At 36.7% G+C, this 25,543-nt stretch overlaps 1 long non-coding RNA gene and 1 pseudogene across 1 annotated transcript; both read left to right on the top strand.

Moving 5' to 3' along the window:
• Positions 1-25,543, top strand: part of LOC123946835 — a 122,819-nt pseudogene that overhangs the window by 37,490 nt on the left and 59,786 nt on the right.
• On the top strand, positions 11,878-13,865 carry LOC123946837. Its single transcript, XR_006819664.1, has 4 exons — positions 11,878-11,933; positions 12,506-12,586; positions 12,999-13,052; positions 13,813-13,865. It is a non-coding gene; the product is annotated as an uncharacterized LOC123946837 (long non-coding RNA).

The following is a 25,543-nucleotide window of genomic DNA, read 5'->3' as shown; positions in this document are numbered from 1 at the left end:
ATGTTGGTGAGAATGCAAACTGGTGTGGCCACTCTGAAATACAGTACAGAGGTTCCTCAAAAAGTTAAAAAGTGCATGGAGCACTGGGTGTTGTGCAAAAACAATGAATACTGTTATGCTAAAAAAATAAATAAATTAAAAAAATAAAAAAATAACAAAAACAAAAACAAAACCCAGGGTAAAAGACACAATAAATTTTATCTATTCTACAAAAAAGGAACATTCTATTTAAAAAAAAAAAGAAAGAAAAAAAAGAAACTCCTAGAATGCAATATAGAAGTAAATTATTTTGCCCTTACTCAAAGACTTCTGGAAAAAACACCAAAAGCAAAAGTGACATAATAAAACATATATGTAAATTATACTTTATCAGAATTAAAGACTTCCATGCTGTAAGTGAAATAAAATATTACAAATTATAAAAAAAAAGTTAAAAATAGAACTACCCTATACTCCAGCCATTGCACTAATTGATATTTACCCAAAGGATACAAAAATACAGATTGGAATGAATTCACACACCCAATGTTTATAGCAGCATTATCCACAATAGGAAAATTACAGAAAGAGCCCAAATGCCCATCAACTGAAGAATGCATAAAGACAAGGGGTCACATATCTACCATGGAATGTTACCCAACCATCCAAAAAGAGTGAAATGTTGACTTTTCAACAACTTGGATAGAGCTAGAGAGTATTATGGTAAGTTTAAAAGGTCAGTAAGAGAAAGACAAATACCATATGATTTCACTTGTATACAGGATTTAAGAAAGAAAATGATTGAACATGGGGGAAAAAAAGGAGAGGCAACCCATCTGAGGGGTACTGGAGGGGAGAGGGACAGGGGAAGGGTTAAATAGGTGATGGGTATTAAGGAGTGCACTTGTCATGGTGACCACTAGGTATTTTATGTAAGTGATTATTCACTAAATTCTACACTTGAAATGGAAAAAAAAAATAAATAAATAAAAATGAAAAAAAAAAAAAAAACAGCCAACCAAACAAAAAGCCAATGACAAGATTTCTTTTTTTCATGTCTGAATAATAACCTGCTGCACATATGCCACATTGTCTATATCTATCTTTCTGAGGTAGACACTTAGGGTGATTCTCTACTGTAGCTAATATGACTGATGCTGCAATTTGACCTTTCTTTCAGAGAGTGGTGTCCTTTCCTTTGGATATATGCTGCGTACCTTGGAGATACTGTGGGTTTAGTTCCAGACCAGTGCAATAAAGCAAATGTCACAATAACCCGGCCATATGGATTTTTGGTTTCCCAGTGCATATGAAAGTTATGTTTACACTATAATGTATTCTATTCAGTGTACAGGAGCATTATGTCTAAGGAAAGGAAGTACATGTTTTACCTAAAAAATATATTATTGCTGAAAAATGCTAATCATCACCTGAGTTTTGAGCAAGTTGTAATCACAAGTCACAGATCACAATAATAAATTTAGTAATAATAGGAAAGTTGCAAAGATGTGAGAATTACCAAAATGTGAAAACAGACACATGAAGTGAGAAGGTGCTGTTGGAAAACTGCTGGCAATACACTTGCTCCACACAGAGTTACGACAACCCTTCGATGTGTAAAACACATAATATCCACTAAGTGCACTAAGCAAAAGGCAAAAAGGGGGTATGTCATCCCCAGAAGTGGAATTGACACTTCTGTTTTTAAGTTCTTTAGGAATGATAGGTACACATTAACCCAATTCATGATACAAGAGGAGGAATGATGAAAAGAATTGCCTTTAATGCAAACTAGATAATACGAAGTTTTCTTTCTTTTTTAAAAACATTTTATTTATTTATTTGAGAAAGAGAGCACAAGAGAGAGAGCAGAGGAAGGGCAGAGGGAGAAGCAGGTTCCCTACTGAGCAGGAAGCCCAACATGGGGCTCAATCCTAGGACCTTGAGATCAAGACCTGACCCAAAGGCAGATCCTTAACCTACTGAGACACACAGATGTCCTTATGTCCTTTGGAGTTCATAGTCATATATCTTTGCTTTAAAAGTCTACATTTTCTGCTGTCTTATTTTTTTGGTTAAGAGCAATGCTTAAAAATTAGCTTTGTTTCCCCCTACGTTCTTCAAATTTGTTTTTTGTCATTTATTGACAAACGTCCTTTTACAAAAAGAGATAGCTGGTTATGATTGAAGGATGAATCAATAAATAATGTCATGAGTAGTTACATAACATTGTAACCTCTGCTATGGTGATATAGTTGAATAATGTCTAATGTTTTACCCTTCCCAGAGATATTATTTTTTATCACGTGAAATTTAAATAATTATTACAAATAATAAAATTGAAGGTAGGAATCTAAAGAACTAGGGCAGAGAAATTGAGAAGAAGAGTTTGGGAACTGATAATAGCAACAGTTACCATGAAGTTGAAAAGGTAGTATTACTCAAAATAGTTGGAGATAAATATCAGTAGTTTCCTATTCTAATGGGATGATGTTTTCAGATTTTTCCCATTATAATACAAATGACATAAGGAGAGTGTAAGGGAAAGAAGCACGTTATGCCAAGACTTAGCAATGTGTAAAAATAGAACTGACACATCTAAGATACTCTTGAAAGACCTGAATTTTCAGGTCTCAGCATTTGTGACTGAGAAAGAAGCAAGTTAACAGCATGGGTGGTCAAGCCTCTGACCCCAGTATCTTGTGGAACATAAACATTTCTCAGAGTCACGTCGCAATTAACTGACACACCACAAGCTGAAAGTCTCAGACATTCTGGAGGTGTGTGATGAGATAAAGTATCTTCAAAATAGCCCAAGTGTAAGTGTTTCCTGTTCAAATTTTAAGCGACACATTGATGAGAAATCTACTTGTTCCACTATTGCCTCACTCTGAGCACTCACAGGGCTGGCAGTCTGTGAAGACCACAGATACTGTCTGTTTACAAGAGCAACTTGGTCTCCCCCTGGAAGATGCCGGAGTCTCTGGCCAACAGAAGGTATGTGTCACTCCTCTGCTGTCTCTCTCCTAGCCACCTCACTTAGTGGGAGATACAGATGCTGGATAGATACAACTAATACACAGTGAAATCACAGAGAACACTGGTTAACTCTATTCCAACAACTCAGGGGAAAGAATATTTCAGGAAGAAATATGATATATGTCAGAGAATATCTTAAAATACTCATATTCTTGCTTGTGGAGAAGTAGTCAAGTGTATACACACACACATGATAAGGGTTTATAAATCCATATAATTTCACATGAAATCTCATAAACATCATGCATGATAAGGAACAGTTAATTTGCATTTGTCATCAACATAGGAATAATTTCATATATTACTTGATATTTAGCCAGCCTTTAAAAATACATTCTTGAAATAAAATCATGCAATCATGAAGGTCAAATATAATTCTTCATATCCTTTCTTAAATAAAACTGTTTAATTTTTCCTAATATCAGGAGGAGGTAACTTTCCTAATATGCTAAATAAGCTTACCTATAGATAATGACAAGGTTCCTAAAAAATAAGAACCAAACATTGCAAAAGCTTTTACCACACTGATGAAGACAGCCCTGTGAATCATGGTACATAGTATGATATGAATCAGAAACAATAGTATGGCAATTGGGTTAAAAACAGTAATAAAATAACTAGCATATTATTAAGAGTTTAGAAAAGCCTGCATGAATCCTAAGTGTTTTATGTGTATTAGAGCTTACATATTTTTATCTCAATTATAGATTAGTAAACTAGGTAGCTAGACACAAAGTAACTTTTAAAAGATCACACATTGTAATGCTGAGAGCCAGAGGGGATTCTAGAGTTAACTGACTGCAGAGCTAATTATGTGAATTATTAAATTATGTTTATTTGAGTTATTACAATTGTTTGCACAATAAAGCTAAAGTTACTCCTTTGACAGTGATAGATTGCTTCTGAGTTCATACCATTCTTCCACAAATGATCTCTACTTTTGTTTACCATTTTTTACTTGCATATGTTGGCCATTATCAATTATCCTTTTCTGGTGTCAAATAAGGATTTTTAGAAATCTTTTCTGTTATTGTCTTCTTTTGGTTTTTAGCAGTATTGTTTAGGTTTTGGATAAGTTTAGTGTGTCATGTAGTATTTTTCACCATATACAGTATTTCTTTAAAATTGAATGATTTCCAGAATTCTACAATCATTCAAAATATAAGATCATGGAGTCAAGATGGCGGGGAAGTAGGAGGAGGCACCATTTCAACCTGTACCCCAAAGTGAGCTGATTACCTACCAAAGAACTCCGACCACCCATGAAATCAGCCTGAGATCAGAATTATACATGTCTGGATCTCTACTGGAGCAGAAGACGCCAGTGGCAGGTAAAGCAGACTGGGAGCATGGGACTGATATCGGAAGATAAACAAAAGGGGGAGGGAGCCACCAGAGGTGACCGATTGGAAAGTAACACCCCAACATGAGAGTGCTCTGCGTCTGGGGACCAGCATTAACTTGGAGTCTGGTTGAAAGCACTCAAAAAACAAACAGCAAAGGATCGCGGTGGGGGGGGGGGGGTAATAGTGGGAACCTGGGCGGTTAGGGTCAGGGACCTAAGTCCCCGGACCCAGGACAGCCTCCCCTGGCGCGGAGCCAGAGAGAGTGCGGCGGAGAAATCAGGTCTCCGTCCCTGAGCCGCGAGTGCACCTGAACGCCAGCGCGCCCGAGAACGAGTGGGGTCTGGCTCCAGTGAGGGGCTGGGAGCCTGGCCTGACGGCAATCCTGAAACGTGCACGTCCCACACCCTCCCTTGGGATAGGTGCTCATAGGCGCTAGCCTGGAGCTCTGGCAGCCGGAAAAAACAGACATTTCCAGCCCGGGACAGTGGGAAAATCTCAGTGCGCGATCTCTGCTCCGAACCTCTCTGGCGGTCTGGAGCTGTCTAGACAGCCACCGCTGCCCTGGTTTTGGGTACAACGAGGAGCTCCTGCATCCCCAGGGACAGTGACTCAGAACCAACTCTGCCAGCAGCTTTTGCAAAACAGTCTGAGGCATCTCTTTGAGAGGGAGGTTGGGGTGCTGTTTGCTCTCCTCTAAACCTCCAAAAACCATCAAAAGCTGTCAAGGCGAGAGAAAGCAGATGAAAGAACATAAAAACCCCCAGAGAACAAAAGGCTGAAAAAAAAAAAAACAGTTTCCTGAAAAAAAAAAAAGAGCTCACCTCCTTGAGGGGAGTGGGAGGACCTAACTCAGGGAACATCATTGTCTGAAAACCCACGTGGCAGGCCCCTCCCCCAGAAAACCAACCAGGAAGGAAGAAAAAAAAAAAAAAAGACTACAAGAGAACAACCACCACTACTTCATAAATACAACTTTTATTTTTAACTCTTTGCCAATATTCTGGTTCTTTTTTTTTTTATACATACACATAATTTTTTAACCTATTTACCATCACACTGAGATGTCCAGTACATCAAATTCTTTAATAACCTTCTAACCTGAACTTTTTGATACATACACCCGTGTTTTTCTTTTGTTTTTCTATTTTTTTTAATTCTTTTTTAATTTTAACTTAGTTTAGTCTAGTTTATTCTTTTTATGATTTTTATTTTCTACTATACATATAGAGTTAAACGTCAAGGTAATCCCCTTTCCCCAATCAATGCTACCCCTATAGGCAAACCAGTTTCTAATCCCCCTGTAACTTAGGAAAGTTGAGTCCCTTAACAAAAACATCAAGATACCTTCAGGAAGAATCAAAATAACCTTCCTCACCCACACTGAGAATCTATAACCATTCTCCCAATTTTTCCTTCTGTCAGTGTTTCTGTGAATTTGTGTCTGTCCTGAAAATATATAAATCTTATACTTGGGGTTCTTTCTGAGGAGGTTTTTCCCTTTTTTTTGCTTATATATACATATTTTTTTCTCTTGTCATATACTTTTATCGCTCTTTTTGTCTGTCTGTTTTTGTTTGTATACTCCACAAATCTTACCTTGTGGCCCATTTGGGCTGAGCCTTCTCTTGTATCTTCCCTTTTTTTCCTATCTCTCTCTCTCTTTTTTTTTTCCTTTTTTCTTTCCCCCTTTTTTTTCTTTCTTCTTCTCTATTTCTTTTTCTTTTCTTTTTTCTCTCATTTGGGTGGGGAATCCTGATTGCACAGAAGCGTTCCAGGGTGCACATTGACTGCACCACAATCGATAAGTCCAGCTGCATCTGTTTAGTCATCTCTTACCAAAATGACTAGGAGGAGGAATACCCAACAGAAGAACAGAGGATGGGCCTTCTGCAACAGAACTAATGGCTATCGACATAGACAATATGTCAGAAAAGGAATTCAGACTAACAATTATCCAGGCAATAGCTAGGTTGGAGAAAGCCATGGATGACCAAACAGAATTGATTAGGGCAGAACTGAAAGCCACCAGGGATGATGTTCACAATGTTAGGGCAGAACTGAAAGCCACCAGGGATGATGTTCAAAATGCTCTCAATGAGTTCCAATCCAATCTAAACTCTCTAAAAGCTAGGGTAACTGAGACAGAAGATAGAATTAGTGATCTGGAGGACAAACAGATAGAGAGAAAGGATCAGGAGGAAGCCTGGAACAAACAGCTCAGAAGCCACGAAAACAGAATCAGGGAAATAAACGATGCCATGAAACATTCCAACATCAGAATTATTGGAATCCCTGAAGGGGAAGAAAAAGAAAGAAGTCTAGAAGATATAGTGGAAGAAGTTGTCTATGAAAAATTTCCCAATCTCACGAATGGAAACAACATTCATGTACTAGAGGCAGAAAGATTTCCTCCCAAGATTTTAGATTCTCGAAAGTCCTCATGGCACCTTATAGTTAAAATGGGGAATTATGTTTCAAGAGAGACCCTCTTAAAAGCAGCTAGGACAAAGAAGCTTCTTACATACAGAGGAAAGCCCATTAGAATAACGTCAGACCTTTCCACAGAGACCTGGAAAGCCAGGAAGGGCTGGCAAAATATATTCAGAGTACTAAATGAGAAGAACATGCAACCAAGAATACTCTATCCAGCAAGACTGGCATTTAAAATGGATGGAGAGATAAAGAGTTTCCAAGACCAGCAAGGCTTAAAAGACTATGCAACCACCAAGCCGACACTGCAGGAAATATTAAGGGGGGTCCTATAAAAGAGAAAAAATCCTAAGAATATCATTGAACAGAAATATAGAAACAATCTATAGACAGAAAGACTTCAAAGGCAACACGATGTCAATAAAAACCTATCTCTCAATAATCACTCTCAATGTGAATGGCCTAAATGCGCCCATAAAACGACACAGGGTTGCAGATTGGATAAAATGACAGGACCCATCCATATGTTGTCTACAAGAGACCCATTTTGAACCTAAGGATACACCCAGACTGAAAGTGAAGGGATGGAGAAGCATCTTTCATGCTAATGGGCCTCAAAAGAAGGCCAGAGTAGCAATTCTCATATCAGATAAATTAGATTTTAAACTAAGGACTGTAGTCAGAGATACAGAAGGACACTACATAATTCTTAAAGGTACTATCCGCCAAGACGATCTAACAATTGTGAATATCTACGCCCCCAATATGGGAGCACCCAATTACATAAGAAAACTATTAATCAAGATAAAGAGCCATATTGATATGAATACAATAATAGTAGGAGATCTTAATATGCCTCTCTCAGAAATAGACAGATCATCGAAGCAGAAAATTAATAAAGAAATAAGAGCATTGAATGAAACATTGGACCAGATGGACCTCATAGACATATACAGAACATTCCACCCTAAAACAACAGAATACTCATTCTTCTCAAGTGCACATGGAACCTTCTCCAGAATAGACCACATACTGGGTCACAAAGCAGGACTCAACCGATACCAAAAGACTGACATTATTCCCTGCATATTCTCCGATCACAATGCTTTGAAACTGGAGCTCAATCACAAGGAAAAGTTCAGAAGGAACTCAAACACCTGGAAGCTAAAGACCACCTTGCTTAAGAATGCTTGGATCAACCAGGAGATCAAAGATGAACTTAAACAATTCATGGAAACCAATGAGAATGAAGACACCTCGGTCCAAAACCTATGGGATACAGCAAAGGCGGTTCTAAGGGGGAAATACATAGCCATCCAAGCCTCCCTCAAAAACATTGAAAAATCCAGAATACACCAGCTGTCTCTACACCTTAAAGAACTGGAGAATAAACAACAAATCAAACCAACTCCACATGCAAGAAGGGAAATAATCAAGATTAGAGCAGAGATCAATGAGGTAGAAACGAGAGATACAGTAGTATGTATCAATGAATCTAGAAGCTGGTTTTTTGAAAGAATCAATAAGATCGATAAACCATTGGCCACACTAATCCAAAAGAAAAGAGAGAAAGCCCAAATTAATAAAATTATGAATGAAAAGGGAGAGATCACAACTAACACCAAGGAAATAGAAACAATCATCAGAAACTATTACCAACAGTTATATGCCAATAAGCTAAGCAACCTAGATGAAATGGATGCATTCCTGGAAAGCTACAAACTCCCAAAATTGAACCAGGAAGAAATTGACAACCTGAATAGACCGATATCTAGTAATGAGATTGAAGCAGTGATCAAAAACCTCCCAAAAAACAAGAGCCCAGGACCTGACGGATTCCCTGGGGAATTCTACCAAACTTTCAAAGAAGAAATAACACCAATTCTCCTGAAGCTGTTCCAAAAAATTGAAGCAGAAGGAAAACTTCCAGACTCTTTTTATGAAGCCAGCATTACCCTGATCCCCAAACCAGGCAAAGACCCTACCAAAAAGGAGAATTTCAGACCAATATCACTGATGAATATGGATGCAAAGATTCTCAACAAGATCCTAGCAAACAGGATCCAGCAGCACATTAAAAAGATTATCCACCATGACCAGGTGGGATTCATCCCTGGGTTGCAAGGTTGGTTCAACATTCGCAAATCAATCAGTGTGATAGAACACATCAATAAGAGAAGAGAGAAGAACCACATGGTCCTCTCAATTGATGCAGAAAAAGCATTTGACAAAATCCAGCATCTGTTCCTGATGAAAACGCTTCAAAGTATAGGGATAGAGGGAACATTCCTGAACTTCATAAAATCTATCTATGAAAGACCCACAGCAAATATCATCCTCAATGGGAAAAAGCTTGCAGCCTTCCCGTTGAGATCAGGAACACGACAAGGATGCCCACTCTCACCACTCTTGTTCAACATAGTATTAGAAGTTCTAGCAATGGCAATCAGACAACAAAGAGAAATAAAAGGTATCCAAATTGGCAAGGAAGAAGTCAAACTCTCTCCTTCGCAGATGACATGATTCTTTATATGGAAAACCCCAAAGACTCCACCCCCAAACTACTAGAACTCATACAGCAATTCAGTAACATGGCAGGATACAAAGTCAATGTACAGAAATCAGTGGCTTTCTTATACACTAACAATGAAAATACAGAAAGGGAAATTAGAGAATCGATTCCATTTACTCTAGCACCAAGAACCATAAGATACCTGGGCATAAACCTAACCAAAGAAGTAAAGGACCTGTACTCGAGGAACTACAGAACACTCATGAAAGAAATTGAAGAAGACACAAAAAGATGGAAGACTGTTCCATGCTCTTGGATTGGAAGAATAAACATTGTTAAAATGTCTATACTGCCTAGAGCAATCTATACTTTTAATGCCATTCCGATCAAAATTCCACCGATATTTTTCAAAGAGCTGGAGCAAATAATCCTAAAATTTGTATGGAGCCAGAAGAGACCCCGAATTGCTAAGGAAATGTTGAAAAACAAAAAGAAAACTGGCGGCATCACGTTACCCGATTTCAAGCTTTACTACAAAGCTGTGATCACCAAGACAGCATGGTACTGGCATAAAAACAGACACATAGACCAGTGGAACAGAGTAGAGAGCCCAGATATGGACCCTCAACTCTATGGTCAAATAATCTTCGACAAAACAGGAAAAAATATTCAATGGAAAAAAGACAGTCTCTTCAATAAATGGTGCTAGGAAAAATGGACAGCGATATGTAGAAGAATGAAACTCGACCATTCTCTTACACCGTTCACAAAGATAAACTCGAAATGGATAAAAGACCTCAACGTGAGACAGGAATCTATCAGAATCCTAGAGGAGAACATAGGCAGTAACCTCTTCGATATCAGCCACAGCAACTTCTTTCAAGATATGTCTCCAAAGGCCAAGGAAACAAAAGCAAGAATGAACTTTTGGGACTTCATCAAGATCAAAAGCTTCTGCACAGCAAAGGAAACAGTCAACAAAACAAAGAGGCAACCCACGGAATGGGAGAAGATATTTGTAAATGACAGTACAGACAAAAGGTTGATATCCAGGATCTACAAAGAACTTCTCAAACTCAACACACACAAAAGAGATAATCATATCAAAAAATGGGCAGAAGATATGAACAGACACTTCTCCAACGAAGACATACAAATGGCTATCAGACACATGAAAAAATGTTCATCATCACTAGCCATCAGGGAGATTCAAATTAAAACAACATTGAGATACCACCTAACACCAGTTAGAATGGCCAAAATTAGCAAGACAGGAAACAACGTGTGCTGGAGAGGATGTGGAGAAAGGGGAACCCTCTTACACTGTTGGTGGGAATGCAAGTTAGTGCAGCCACTTTGGAGAACAGTGTGGAGATTCCTGAAGAAATTAAAAATAGAGCTTCCCTATGACCCTGCAATTGCACTGCTGGGTATTTACCCCAAAGATACAGATGTAGTGAAAAGAAGGGCCATTTGTACCCCAATGTTTATTGCAGCAATGGCTACGGTCGCCAAACTGTGGAAAGAACCAAGATGCCCTTCAACGGATGAATGGATAAGGAAGATGTGGTCCATATACACAATGGAGTATTATGCCTCCATCAGAAAGGACGAATACCCAACTTTTGTAGCAACATGGACAGGACTGGAAGAAATTATGCTGAGCGAAATAAGTCAAGCAGAGAGAGTCAAGTATCATATGGTCTCACTTATTTGTGGAGCATAACAAATAACATGGAGGACATGGGGAGATGGAGAGGAGAGGGAGTTGAGGGAAACTGGAAGGGGAGATGAACCATAAGAGACTATGGACTCTGAAACAACCAGAGGGTTATGAAGGGGCGGCAGGAGGGGGGGGTGGGAGGTTGAGGAACCAGGTGGTGGGTAATAGGGAGGGCACGTACTGCATGGAGCACTGGGTGTGATGCCAAAACAATGAACACTGTTATGCTGTAAATAAGCAAATACAAATAAATAAATTAATTAAAAAATATATAAGGTCATTTAATAAGACCTCATCCCCTTTTACTAAGTATACATAAGTCACCAAATAAAAGTAATTTACTTCAGAAAGTTCCTGTATATGCTATCACCACTGTTCACTCAACTTCAGAACAATCTTTAACCTTTCATGGATTTTAAAAATTGCTGTAAAAATTCATCTTATTATTTCCTAATAACAGCATTTTATTTTTAACCCTGTTATTCCTACTGTGTGTCTATGGAATCTGACAGTACACTAATAAGAGCATCATTCTTTACGTGTTTCTTTATTCTTCACTGATTGTTGCTTTTTGTGGCTACAACCAATAATATTTTATCAAACATAAAATACCACTTTAAGAATCAGTTATTCTCTAATGAAACACTTATTTCAAGCTCTGAGGAAATCAGAACCAGAATTTTACATCATTCAGCTACAAAGGAGTGTTACCACTTACCTCACACTCCACCCAGTGAGACTCTAGCAGGGCTCTTGTCACTACCTACACTGTTTGTCAACTACATAAGTCCAGTTTCTATACAACACAGGCCTTGAGATCTCTCTGCTGCTGAAATGAATAACCAGAGAGAAAACATCTCAGAACCAAATCTGGCTAAGAACTCAAGAAGACAACAGTCGAAAGGTAAGGCTCTAATTTGGTAACTGATTCTAAAAGCTCTAATTCAGTAATTAGATTCTAAAAGCTCTAATTCAGTAACTGAGCAGGAAATCATCTGTGCAGAACTAAATCTTCAAAATGCTTCTGAGGATCTACAAGGGAATGACAAGAACTACCACTGCAAAAATAAAGCACACAGTAAGGCACACAGTACAACTACTCTAGGATGTGAACTTGGGGTACAGATGTGTGGGAAAGAGTAGAGAATGATTTCATATATTTTTCATTTGTGAGAATCATGATGAACTTGAAGCTGGAATAAGTTTTTGAAAGCTGGGGACTAATTCACTCCAGCATTGTTGAAATTCATAGTCCTTGATCAACAACTCATGACGCATTATGCTTACTGACAGTGAAATGATATATTGTGAGGAAGATTACAATGGTAGATATGGGTTTGTGGTCCATGTTTATACCTATGATTCCCTGTGAATCTTTGATTCTCTTGTATGTAAACTGTATAAACTTTAGTCTTCATCCACCCATCCTTTCCCACTGTTTCATTTGTCTCCCCACAAATTTGTCGTCATCTCTAGAAAAGCTCCTTGCTGGGATTTTGGGAACCACCTGCCTTGTCTTTACCTACATTGTAGCAAGAATGATAAGTTCTCTTCCCTGTGAGTAAATCTTTGAATGATTATGAGAAATCTTTTCATTTTAATGATCATCAGTGCCTCTAAGCATTTCAAGTATGAGGGAGTGGAACTTTCCTTTTCATGTATGCGTTTAGCCTAATGTGCAATGCTTATTCTGAATTTCTCAAAAGTATAAATAACAATGATTGTAGTAAATATACATATATTCATAATTGAAAAACACAAGTTAATTCTTGAGACTGGCTAAACAAAATACTCTAAGAGATGCCGATGTTTGGTTGTTTAAGCTTTTGGATTGATTTACCCTCAAATCTTAATGATAATGTTAATTTTAGTCAATCAATTTTATTCCAGAATACTCTAATCATAAAAAGAACACCAAGTTTCAAACAGAAAAACTAGAATTATTACAAGGATTAATTTTTATTTTTAGGTAGTGGAACACCACAGCAGAACAATTCATACCCAGTTACAAGAATCCAGAAATGTATGTAATGATTTTCATAGTTCTGATAGTAGTGCCGTTTATATTTTGTCTCCATCTAGGCTGTGAAAAATCATAGAGTTTGAGGGGAAACATATATTATAAAATGCAGAAAATGGACATTAATAAGTAATGATTATAAGAGAGTATTCCTTCTTATGCAACAATATGAAGAAATTCTCATTTAAAATTACCATACCCACTGGGCACCTGGGTTGTTCAGTTGGTTTAGCAACAGCCTTTGTCTCAGTTTATGATCCTGGAGTCCCAGAATCTAGTCCCATACCGGGCCCCCAGCTCCACAGGGAGTCTGCTTCTCCCTCTGTTCTACTCCTCTCTCATGCTTCCTCTCACTGTCTCTCTCTCAATAATTATTGATATTTATATTGATATTTATAATTAATTACTATTAATTATTATTATTAATAATAAAAAATCTTTAAAATTAACATACCCATTGTTACCAATTGCTTCAAATTTCCTCCTGCTATGACATGATAAGAGATAAATCATTATATAATTCCAAAAAAGTGGTTTTGTTCAGTGACTCAAATGACATGTACATATGGGCTTTTTGTGTGTTTGACTTTTATGGACACATAAATTAGGGGAGGGAAGCCTGACTCTTTTGGGAGTGTGTGTGTGTTTTATTTTTGCCAGCTGTGAGGGTGCATGGATATGTCATATACATATGTGTATAATAAGAAAGTTGCAAACTTGCAAGTTTTAGCCTTTTGGCTAATATCTTATAATCTTTCTTTAGCTGACCCATGTGGTCATTGTCCAAAGGAGTGGATTACATATTCCAAAAATTGCTACTACATTAGCACTGAAAGAATGAGAGTGGAATGAGAATAGGTTGTTCTGTGCTTCTATGAACTCTACCCTGCTCTACATAGAGGATGAAGAGGAATTGGTGAGGTTTCAAATGTTTCCAGCTTTTATTAAATGCTTATCATTTAATATTACATTTGTAGATTTCACCCATATAGTCATACATATTTCTGTTTATTCATTTTAAAGTCTGTTACTATTGCATAGTTTGACTCTATGATATTTTATTATTTTTCTACCTTTAATATACATTTAATAATTTCTAGTTCTTGCTTTTCTTAGAAAGCCATACTTCTATAAATGCTCTTTCGCCTGAAATAACCTTAGTACATTTTTTACCACACATCAAGAAAACTATATGATTGGGACACCACGGCAGCTCAGTGGGTTAAGCCTCTGCCTTTAGCTCGGGTCATGATCTCAGGGTCCTGGGATCGAGCCCCACATTGGGCTCTCTGCTCAGCAGGGAGCCTGCTTCTCCCTGTATCTCTGCCTGCCTCTCTGCCTGCTTGTGATCTCTCTGTCAGGTAAATAAATAAAATCTTAAAGAAAACTATATGATTGTGCGTATTCATCACAAAACAGTAAAACATAATTACAAATCAGATCATGAACGAGAAGTTTAGAGCCTCTATTAGCCCTGCCAATTTTAATACTGTGAAATGTCTTTGCTTATTTTTGGAGTTTATATTGATGGAATCATTAAGTACGCATTATTATATGTGTCTCCTATTGCTCTCGTTTGATATTTGTAATCTGTCTATACTATCCATTTGTCTATAGTTTATGAATTTTCACTGCTGCTTTCTTATATGTATAGGGCATTTTAAAAGCTGTTCTCAGAAACTTACACCCTTTTTAGTATGTGCGTATTATGAATAATTATTTTATGAAAGACTTTTTCTATGTGTTTTCTACATATTGTATTTATAATAACTTACATAACTACACAGTATATAGTATATTTATGAAATGTAAATAATGCATTTGTCAAAATAACAGTGCATAAATGCAATATTATAATTTTATTTACATATGATTATTATATTTTTCTTGAAAGCATTAGTATGAAATTGCCCAGTCATAGATATGTGTGTCTTTCAATATATTACATTATCCCTACATTTATCTAATGTATTGTGTAAATACATTGTACAAAATAGTCCCTTGATTCAAAATTCAGAGGTCTGAGAAAAATTATGACAAAAAGTTCTCGTGGTTATAGAACAGTATCATTTTTCTGGGCTGTGAGTTATAAGGATGTTCTATTCAGTGAGAGGGACTCAAGTGTTTCCCTTGCTCATTTCTCCTAGATGGTGTTTTCTTGGAAGTCCTTATCATGTTTTAAATGTGAGTTTCTTTTTGAGTTTACAAGATGGAAATAGCTGTATACTGCATTTTTACTCCCCTATTGGAGCCCTTTAATGATCAGAATTTTAGTATTACCATGGTTGCATATATCATTTGGGTGTTAGTGATTATTTGAACCTATTTTAGAAGTTAGCCAAAGTTCATAAACATAATTTCCCATATTTTATTTTTTATTTATTAATTTTTCACTTTAATTAGAGTTTCTGATGCAATTGGAATTTATTTTTGGTGATGTATTTGCGATGCAGTGAGATAAATGTGAAGGTTATAGTTTTCTATATCATGAACCTAGCTGATGGAGCATAATGTAAAGCAAAGTCGATTTTTTCTTAGTAAATAACTTTATACATATATAGTCATATATATGTCCATATATGTTCTAATCTGCTTCATATAAACAATGTAAATGGTGTATATCTTTACAAAGATAATTATAAAAACATATATCAGCCTACACAGTCGGTCACAACCCACAGTTGGTCACAACCCACAGCACTGTGAGTAAAATATAGAGCCCTCTCTTCCTTGATGTCCCTTTACTGTGTCTCATATCTACTTTTTTTTTTAATGTTTCTCTACTTACGTTGAGAATTACATGAATGTTATCACTTTGCTTCAACTGATGATCTTCATTCAAATACCAAACAATGTAGACAATAGAGTTGAAGCGATGTCCCTTAGACTTAATGATAATTTTATACTTTTTTTGTTTTCCCATTCTTTCTGATGATCCTTACAAGATTCCTTCTGTTACCATTTAATTTCTGTTTGGATAATTCCCTTGAGCAGTTCTTTCAGAGTGTGTGTGGTGGTGACACTTTTCTTAGTTTTCCTTTATCTCTCAATGTCTTGATTTCCCCTGCATTCCTGAGTGTTGTGCCCCTTGGATAGTCTGTGGATGATTGAAATAACACACTTAGTGTCTACATTTTTTGTTTGTTTGGTTGGGTCTTTCTAGCATACCTTTTTTCTATTATGTTGACTAGGGAGAAAAAACATTTTGGGGCCTTTTGTCTGTGCACTTTGGTGTCTGTGGTTTGCTCACCGGTCTGGGATATGTGAGGCAAAGAGAAATTCTAGGGCTCTCACCACCGTGTCATTAATTGGGGTTAGAGTGTTCAGTTCTGTCAGCTTTCTCATCACCTGTTTGAATGTTATGTTGTTTTGTGTATAATATCCAGGTATTTTAGCTGTATTTGGTGGAGGAAGTAAGGACTAGCAGCATATCCTCTCTTTCTTGCTGGAATAGGAATTCCGATATGTAGTGATTCTAATGTGAATGTTCCTAAGACTAGTAGTGTTGAGCAACTTTCTCTGTATTTATTTGCCATCAATATATGCATTTTGGTGAAGTATCTTGAAGTATTTGTTATATTTTTACTTTTTGTTATTGTATTTTGAGAATTATTATTATTTTTATAGATTTTATTTATTTATTTGACAGAGATCACAAGTAGGCAAAGAGGCAGGCAGATAGAGATAGAGGAGGAAGCAGGCTCCCCACAGAGCAGAGAGCCTGATTCGGGGCTCGATCCCAGGACCTGGGATCATGACCTGAGCCAAAGGCAGAGGCTTTAACCCACTGAACCACCCAGGTGCCCAGAGAATTCTTTATGTATCCTGGCAGCAAGTATTTTATTAGATGTATTATTTGTAAATATTTCCTCTCAGTCTATGACTTGTCTTTCCTTGCTCTTCAAAGCCCAGACATTATCTTAAGGAACTACACTTCATCAGTTTGTTCTTTTTTGAATCATGTTTTGTTTCTCTCTAAGAAATCTCTGCCCAACTTTAGGTCAGATGTTTTTCTTAATACATATTCTTGAAATTTTATCATTGCACCTCTAGATGATCATTTTTAAACATTTTTGTATATGGTATAAAGTATATATTATTAATTTCATTTGAAACTAATTGTTTCCACAACATTTATTGTAACACTATACTTTCTCCACAGAATGACTTAGCATCCTTGCTGAAATCTGCATTCCATATATGTGTGGGTATAAACTTTTCACTTTCTCTTCAGTTACTTTAATCTTGTATATATTTTTATTAAAAAATTTTAAAAATCTCATATATTTTTATCAATCCATACTGTAAAATACCCTTTTATAAACAGTAGGTTTATATTTGTTCTTTTTCAGAGTTATCATATCTTTTCTAGATCTTTGCATGGATATTTCCTTTTTTATTTCTATCAGTCTAAATGATTTATTTAATTTAGAATGAAAATTAGTTTTATCTTCTGCATCAGAGAAATCACATCCTTTGACCTTCTTTGCTCAGCTAATGTGACAGATTAAGTTAATGGAATTTCATGTAAATCCAACTTGGTATGGCCTCAATAAATATACTTATTTTGTAGTTCATTATTTTTACATATTATCAGAATCACTTTAGAATTGTGACTGACATGTAATTTCCTTTTTTTTAGTATTCCAAGAAAATGCACACATTTTTAAATTAACATAAAATGTACTATTAGACCCAGGTGTACAGGTCAGTGAATCGGCAGGTTTACACACTTCACAGCACTCACCATAGCACATACCTTCCCCAGTGTCCATAACCCAACAACCCTCTCCCTCCCCTCGGCAACCCTCAGTTTGTTTTGTGAGATTAAGAATCTCTTATGGTTTGTCTCCCTCCCAAACTCCCCCAAACTCCCCACATTGTTTCTCGACTTCCTCGTATCAGGCAGATCATATGATAGTTGTCTTCCTCTGACTGACTTATTTTGCTAAGCATAATACCCTTTAGTTCCATCCACATCGTTGCAAATGGTAAGATTTCATTTCTTTTGATGGTTACATAGTATTCCATTGTATGTATATACCACTTCTTTATCCATTCATCTGTTGATGGACATCTAGGTTCTTTCCATAGTTTGGCTATTTTGGACATGGCTGCTATAAACATTCGGGTGCACATGTCCCTTCAGATCACTACATTTGTATTTTTAGGATAAATACTTAGTAGTGTGATTGCTGGGTCGTAGGGAAGCTCTATTTTCAACGTTTTGAGGAAACTCCATGCTGTTTCCAGAGTGGAAAATCCAAGTTTTCCAGCTTGCATTCCCACCAACAGTGTAGGAAGGTTCCTGTTCTCCACATCCTCACCGGCATCTGTCATTCCCTGACTTGTTAATTTTAGCCATTCTGACTGGTGTGAGGTGATATCTCATTGTGGTTTTGATTTGTATTTCCCTGATGCCAAGTGATGTGGAGCACTTTTTCATCTGTCTGTTGGCCATCTGGATGCCTTCTTTACAGAAATGTCTGTTCATGTCTTCTGCCCATTTCTTGATTGGATTATTTGTTCTTTGGGTGTGTGAGTTTGATTATTTCTTTATAGATTTGGATACTAGCCCTTTATCTGATATGTCTTTTGCAAATATCTTCTCCCATTCTGTCAGTTGTCTTTTGGTTTTGTTGACTGTTTCCTTTGCTGTGCAAAAGCTTTTGATCTTGAGGAAGTCCCAATAGTTCCTTTTTGCCCTTGCTTCCATTGCCTTTGGTGATGATCCTAGGAAGAAGTTGCTGTGGCTGAGGTGGAAGAGGTTGCTGCCTGTGTTGTCCTCAAGGATTTTGATGGATTCCTGTCTCACATTGAGGTCCTTCATCCATTTTGAGTCTATTTTTGTGTGTGGTGCAAGAAAGTGGTCCAGTTCCATTTTTCTACATGTGACTGTCCAATTTTCCCAACACCGTTTGTTGAAGAGACTGTCTTTTTTCCATTGGACTTTCTTTCCTGCTTTTTCAAAGATTAGTTGATCATAGAGTTGAGGGTCTATTTCTGGCCTCTCTATTCTGTTCCATCAATCTATGTGTCTGTTTTTGTGCCAGTACCACACTGTCTTGATGATGACAGCTTTGTAATAGAGCTTGAAGTCTGGAATTGTGATGCCACCAACTTTGGCTTTCTTTTTCAATATTCCTCTGACTATTCAAGGTCTTTTCTGGTTCCATATGAATTTTAGGATTATTTTTTCCATTTCTTTGAAAAAAGCGGATGGGATTTTGAAAGGTACTGCATTAAATGTGTAGATTGCTTTAGGTAGCATAGACATTTTCACAATATTTGTTCTTCCAATCCATGAGCATAGAACATTTTCCATTTCTTACACAACACATATTTTATTAGACCCCTTTTTCTACATTGTAAGATTTTCTTTTTGGTTTTAATTAACATTTCATCTTTATTTACTCATAAGCATCTAAATATTCTGGAACTGAGTATGAAAAGTTTTCTGAATTAGAGATTAAATTATATTAGAAGTTAAGACACTTCTGATATATTTTTTCCTTTTGTCTTGGTTTTCACAAATTGTATTTGGTAGGATTCTTTCAATTTTATGTCTAGTTTTAAACATATTTACATATTTTCATGGTATTCTCTTATGTTAATTTTACTGTGGTATAATGTACATACAGATGGTTGCACATGCAATACATGCCAACAGCTGGCTGAATTTTCAAGTGGTGCCATCATATGAAGGAGAAAATGAATATTACCAGCACTGCAAAATGCCCCTTTCATGTTTTCACCTCCATTTACAAACATTTATGTAAGTTGAAAGATACAGTATGCATATTTTATTTTTGGCATTTTCAGCGGAAGCTGAACTTCTGTGTTTAATCCATATAGTTGCATGAAGTTGTAAATTGTCCAAACTCCTTGCTGTTTCTTTCCCTTTTTCTCTTTTTAGATTTATTTATTTATTTATTTGGCAGACTGAGAGAGATCACTGGAAGGCAGAGAGGCAGGCAGATAGACAGCAGGGGGAAGCAAGCTCACCGCTGAACAGAGAGCCTGATACAGGGCTTGATCCCAGGACCCTGGGATCCTGACCTGAGCCGAAGGCAGAGGCTTTAACCCACTAAACCACCTAGGCACCCCTCCTTGCTGTTCCGTTGTCTGGTTCTACTACAGTGCACTCATCCATGCTATTGCTAATCCTCTTGGATATTTGGGTATTGATCCACTTGGGCTGCCATGAGTTACTCTACTATTTGTACTTCACAATGAACTTTCTACTTAGTATGTGGTTATCATTTCTTTCTTTTCTAACTTTAATAGGTTCTTCTCTCTACAGTGTCTTGAGAGGGAAACTACTCAGATCATCCATTTTATAACATTCTTCCTTTGGGGTATAAGTGACAGAGCTATGAATTATCTCCAAACACTACTTTAGTTCCGCCTTAAAACTTTTGATATATTCTCAGTTTTGTATCACCCAGTACAATGTATTTTCACAGATTTCATTTTTGAACTATAAATATTTCAGAAGTGTGTCACTTTTCCACATGTTTGGAAATCCCCCAAATTTCTTTCTGTTGTTGCTTCTAATTTATTTCTTTAGACAAAATTTGATTTGTCTTCAGAGAATATACTTTGGAAAATTTCCATCCTGTCAATGTTTGATCCCTATTTATGACCTAGAAGAATAATTTCTATATATGTCAGTTTAAATCTGTCAGTTTCTATTTCATGTGTTTAAGGGTTCCATTGTTTGGTGAATAATACATTTATAATTATTTTATCTTCTTCTCGTATTGACAGCCTTAATGTGTGAAATAAATTTCTTGTTTTAACAGCTACTTTGTCCGATACTAGAATAGCCATTTGTACTCACTTATGGGGTTACTGTTTGTATGATAGCTCTTTTGCTGTTGTTTTTCTTCAATCCTTTGTGCCTTCAAATCTAAAGTGTGTGTGTTACAGAAAGCATAATGACGGATCTTATACTTTTTTTCTTATCAGGAAGATAATTTATATCTTTTGATTAGAATATGTACTGAATTAGTATGAATGTATTATTTTGATAGTTGGATTTAGGTCTCCCATTTTGCTATTCATTCTATATTTGTGTCTTGTTTTCTTCTTCCACCTGATGTATAACCCTTATCTGATATATACGTAGGAGTGACATCACTGAATAATATGGTATTTTTATTTGTAATTGCTTGAAAAAGCACTGTACTATTTTCCATTGTGGTAGCACCAATTTATATTTCTTCCAAAGGATTTCCTTTTCTTCAGATCCTCGCCATTATTCTCTTATGGTTTTGGAAAAAGCAATTCTAACAGGTGAGAGTTGATATTTTATTGTGATTTTGATTTGCATTTCCCTGATGATTAGTGGTTTTCTTTCTTGTACCTATTGGCTGGCCATTTCTATGTCTTCAGAAAAATGTTACTCAGGCCCTGTGCCCACTTCTGAATTGGATTATTTTCTTTGCTTATATTGCATTGGTTGTGATATTTATATATTTTGGGTATTGGCCCCTTATGTGATATATGGTTTACAATATTTCTCCTGTTCTGCACATTGTTCTTTCAAATATTTTTCAACTTCTTTGTTCTTTCCTTTGCTGTGAAAATGCTCTTTAGTTTAATGGTCTCTGTCAATTTTTCTGCTTTTCCTTTCTCATTCATGAGATGAATAAATTCTATTATTACTTCCTCAATTTCATATACTTTTTCTACTGTATCTCCAATTTTCTGGAGAGCCAATGAAGTGAATTTTCATTCAGGTATATAATGATAAACTAAGAATTTCTCTGTGGTTTATTTCATATAGTTTTATTTCTCTATTGATATTTCGTATTTGCTATATTCTTACCACTTACCATTAAATGTACATTTACTTATCTGAACTGTTTTCTTTATGATTACCATATAATTATTTTTTAAGATTTTATTTATTTATTTCAGAGAGTTTGAGAGACAGAAACAGCACAAGTGTGAACGGGGAGGATGGGCACAGGGAGAAATGACTCCCCACTGAGCAGGGACCCCAATGTGGGGCTTGATCCCAGGACCCTGGAATCATGACATGAGCCAAAGGCAGAAGTTTAACCAACTGAGCCACCCAGGTGCCCATGTAATTTCCATATATTTATAAACAGTACTCTAAAATACTGTCTTCTAATGAACATAACATCTTATCCCAATAGAAGTTTATATTGACCTATGCTTTCACTTAGCATAAAAGACATTTGTCAGTGACTTTTCATGTTCTATTTTTTGTTTTTGTTTTTTTTTTTAGGTAAATATTTTTGGTAATACAGTGTAAATAACACTCAGTCTGTTTCATATTCTTAGATTTATGTTTTTTGTAAGTTGCATACACTATACTGAAGGATCTTCTCCCCTATAATCTGCCTGCTGATATTTTTGTTCACTGTTCCCAAATTCTTATTCTTTATTTTTATGTTTTAGCCTACATGCCCTGGTGATTTTGTAGCTTAGATGAAACCCACAAGTTTTTTAAAAACTGTGTTCAAAGACTCAAGTCAGTAGGGCTTGTACCTTCTGCTATGTGATGTGTGTGTGTGTGTGTGTGTGTGTGTGTGTATGAGTGTGAGAGGGAAGTGCTCACAACTTGAATATCAGTTCTCAAGTCTCCTTCTGCTTTCACTTTCTGCTGGCTCATCTTGGTCTCCTCTCCATGTGTGCATGGTTTTTTCCATCAGTCAGGAGTGTAGAAAGCTCATGTCAACTCTTCTGTTGTACTCTCACTTACAATATCTTGCTATTGTATTTATGGGGGTCACAGTGCTTGACAGAAAACCACAACCTCTAACTAGCAACATATGGGTTTTCCTCATTCATTAACAAGCAAAATCATCACTCTGAGCTGAAAAGTCAATTGTCTTTTTCAGTCCCTTCCTCCCTGCTGATTGAGTCTCCCCTGTGGCACCAGCACCATTGCTTTCTGCAGCTTCTCCAAATTATGAAACTATAAGCTTCTGGATCACTGAGCTATGGTGGGCAGGTGCAGAGGCATGGGAGCAGTTCTGGGCAAGAAAACTACAGATGTGCTTCTTTTCACATGAATCTCTAGGAGTTTTTCAATAATGGATATTTCATAAACTATTATTAACATTTGATAAATTATCAGAACACTCCAATCGTTGTCTTTGTAAGGTTTTTCTATTCATTTACTCCTACTAAGATGTTTTTATAATGTGTTCAGTGTATAACACTATATTAAAATGTGAAAGATTCTATAGAATAAGAATAAATAACTGTGGTTATTACAAATTCAAATAAGAGCTTTTATTTGACTTCTAAAAAACTGTTTTCTCATAGTGTTTGTTCGGTCTCCTCATTCATTCTTCATGGATTAGTAGGGTTTCCCAGAATATCAATATTAATCCATCTCTGTGTCCAAAAGCCTCTGCCTTCTTTCCTAAACCATAAGTTTCTTGAAAACTTTTGTATTTTATGCCTTAAGAGGACCAATCTTACAAAGAATCAGTACAGTATGTGAACAATTCTATAACACAATTGTTGAAGTGTTACCGTAGCAGAATAATATGGGGAATACTCAGATTCAGATGTACAACTATTACTTTACATAAATTGTTTATTGTTCAAAATATTGTGATTTATATTTTTAAGAGTAATAAGATATAATTCTCTGTATCTCAGGTCGTCAGTTTTTTCAGCAAGTAACAAGAATTGTCCATTTTTCAACTTTGCTCAAACATGAGATCCTTTGAAAACTGTTTAGATCTAAAAATATATGTTTGTAAGCATTAGGCATTTTAGTTACCTAATTTTGGCATCATGCTATCTCACGATCTATAAAGAAGATATTTCTCATTTCTTCAAAAGGCATGCAATTTTCCCAGATATTTTTCAGATACTATTTTTAGAACAATTTTAATTCACAACAAAATTAAGAAGAAGATACAGAGCTATCCTCCACTTGTCTCTGCATGCACACATGCGTGGCCTTGCCAATTATCAGCATCATTCACTAGAATGGTTCAATTTGTTACCAAAGAGGAACCTGCAGTTTGCATCATAATCATGCAAAGCCCAAAGTGCACCTGAGGTTTCCCCCTTGGTGTCAAAGAACTGTTTTTCCATCTTAATTTTATTAATGTCAAAAATATATACTCAGGTACATATTATACATTTCTTAAGCTTTTGTTAGTTGTTAAATAATAAAGTACAAATTATAATATCAGGCACTGTTATTGTGAAGTCTTCAATAAGGTCATCAACCCACTCATATTTACAAGTGAATTGATTTATCCTGCAAATAAAGGTTGCAAATAAGGGGCTGCAAATAAGGGTTGAACGACCCTGGGTGGCAAGATTACCCACGAGACTTGACTCAGGAACAGAAACCAGAGGAAGACTGATGCAAACCATTATTATCCAATTGTAAGGGAAAGCCTACTAGAAGGAAAGGCTATTAAAATGAAGAAAATCATAAAGAATTTCTTAGGATTAAAGGAGAGTACACAGGGAGAGATCACTGGGAAGCCACATCTGCTCTCTGAAGATGGGATTTAGATGTCATTGAAGACAATGCGGCCACACACAGCTTCATGGCAGACATGCTCCCTGCGTTGACATGGGACAGAGTGGCTCCAGAGTCCACAGGCTGAACTAGGTGGGGATGGATCTCAGGCTGTGACTGGCAGGCAGAAAGAACCCTGTTAGGAGGCACAGAGCAGAAGGGCAGGAAGCTTTGACTGGGACTGGCCACAAGTACCTGCTGGAGGCTGAATACACTTCCTGTGTGCATGCAGCTGGCAACAAAGCCATAGCGGCCAAACACCCTGAAAACACCATGAAACCAGGAAGAAGAGCCCTTTCTCTTGCAGGGTCTCTCTCCATTGCCTTTATTAACAGAATTTAGCCTCATGTGATCTGACAAGAGAGAGACTTTATTGGATCCTGCTCCATTGTCTGAGAACAGGGCACAGAGGTGTGGGTAGATTTAGAACTGAGAGTACTAAATTGTTAACAGGCACTCAGGGTTATAATGCAACAAACACAGGATTGCTATATACGAGCCATTCCCATATGCCCCACGTCCTCAGAGAATGGGACAAGCACTTTTCTTCTGAATTACTTTTAGTCCAACATATAAAAAATTATGTTCATTTTTTGGTAGAGAGTGGTTTCTTCTCAATCATTAATAACTAGTGTCCTTCACTACTTTTTCTGGTGTGGTGTTTTCCTTACCTGGAGTTCAGATATTTTAGAAGACATCTTGTTTTATTAAATTCTCCAAGTCCCCACTTCTGTTGCCCTTACCCAGACCCAAAACTACTTTGGTCCTGGGGCGCCTGGGTGGCTCAGTGGGTTAAAGCCTCTGCCTTCGGCTCAGGTCATGATCCCAGGGTCCTGGGATTGAGCCCTGCATCGGGCTCTCTGCTCAGCAGGGAGCCTGCTTCCCTTCCTCTCTGCCTGCCTCTCTGTCTACTTGTGATCTCTGTCTGTCAAATAAATAAATAAAATCTTTAAAAACAAACAAA

The sequence above is a fragment of the Meles meles genome, chromosome 7 (assembly GCF_922984935.1).
Source record: "Meles meles chromosome 7, mMelMel3.1 paternal haplotype, whole genome shotgun sequence".
NCBI lineage: Eukaryota > Metazoa > Chordata > Mammalia > Carnivora > Mustelidae > Meles > Meles meles.
Note: the sequence above shows the minus strand (reverse complement) of the source record. Positions and strands in the feature narration are given on the sequence as shown.